At 38.5% G+C, this 1516-nt stretch overlaps 1 non-coding gene across 1 annotated transcript; it reads left to right on the plus strand.

Moving 5' to 3' along the window:
• Window positions 1–753: 753 nt before the first annotated feature.
• LOC128283239 (small nucleolar RNA R71) lies at window positions 754–860 on the plus strand. Its single transcript, XR_008273581.1, has one exon. It is a non-coding gene; the product is annotated as a small nucleolar RNA R71 (small nucleolar RNA).
• Window positions 861–1516: the final 656 nt, after the last annotated feature.

Consider the following 1516-nt stretch of genomic DNA (forward strand, 5'->3'; position numbering starts at 1 on the left):
CTTTCTTTATTTTGAACATTAATCACGTTGAGCTATTTCCTTGGGTTAGGTTCAGTATTACTTGGCAAGCTACCTTATGGTCATTCGAAGATCAGTTTAGAGAGCTGACCTATCTAAATTTTGAGCCCTTGGATTGACGCTTGTTGATTTTTAAGTGTCGCTTCGGTATTCTGAAAATGGGTTTCTGATACCGAGATAAACTTTGTGAGCATCTCTTCAAGGTTCGGTTTCTTTTCCTATTGATAGGGTGGCTGTTGGTAGCCCGGAGGTGGTCGCTGATTTCCTTGGCCTCCCCTTGAGAAATTTGGGTGGTTCCTCCAACCTGCATTATAAGTGTTACTATATGGATTGTTTTGAGGTCGAGGATTATTACCCATGTAATTTAATTGCTCATCATCCATGTTTTGGCCATAAGGTTTGTATTCCGAATGGCTTCTTCCACCTCCACTCGCTTCGCACTACATTATTGGGTGAACCTGTGAAGAACTAAGAAAACCATCAATTTTCTTATTCAAAAGTTCTACCTGATTAGAGAGCATGGTGACCGAATCGACGATATAAACACCTGCTATTTTCATTGGCTTTGTCCTCATGACTTGCCACTGATAGTTATTCAATGACATCTCCTCTATGAACTCATAAGCATCTTCAAGTGTTTTATTATTGATGGTTCCGCCAGCAGCTGCGTCAACCATTTGTCGAGTCAAAGGATTCAGGCCATTATGGAACATTTGAACCTGGAGCCAAAGCAGTAACCCATGGTGAGGGCACCTTCTCAAAAGGTCCTTGTATCTCTTCCATGCATCGTAGAGTGTTTCTAAATCCATCTGCACAAAATAAGAGATATCATTACGTAATTTAGCCATTTTAGCTGGAGGAAAATATCTTAGTAAAAAATTTTCGATCATTTGTTCCCAAGTAGTAATTGACCCTCGTGGTAATGAGTTCAACCACTGTTTAGCTTTGTTCCTCAATGAGAAAGGGAATAATCGAAGACGAATGGCATCGTCAGAAACGCCATTAATTTTAAATGTATCGCATAGTTCCAAAAAGTTTACTAAGTGAGTGTTGGGATCTTCATCCTGTAAACCATCAAACTGAACAAACTGTTGTATCATTTGAATTGTGTTTGGTTTCAATTCAAAAGTATTTGCAGCTACAACAGGTCTAACTATGCTTGATTCAGTTCATGGTAAATAAGGTTTAGCATAATCATACATAGTGCGTGGAGCAGGATTTTGATTAGCCGCAATTGCAGGAGGTAGCTGATTGTCTTGGTTTTCAGCCATCTCTTCAGTTAAGGGTTGAGTATCATCCTCTTGCTCGTTCTCTGTGTATCTTAGGCTTCGCCTTATTTCTTTTTGGTTTCTACGAATTGTGCGATCAATTTCTTCGTCAAAAAGTAGTGGTCCTGATGGGTTTCTTCTAGTCATAAACTATAAAAAACCTGCCAGAAGAAAGAAAAAGAAAATTAGTAAATTAGAATAAAATTAAAAATAAAATTTGATAGCATGAA

The sequence above is a fragment of the Gossypium arboreum genome, chromosome 10, assembly GCF_025698485.1.
Source record: "Gossypium arboreum isolate Shixiya-1 chromosome 10, ASM2569848v2, whole genome shotgun sequence".
Classification (NCBI taxonomy): Eukaryota; Viridiplantae; Streptophyta; class Magnoliopsida; order Malvales; family Malvaceae; genus Gossypium; species Gossypium arboreum.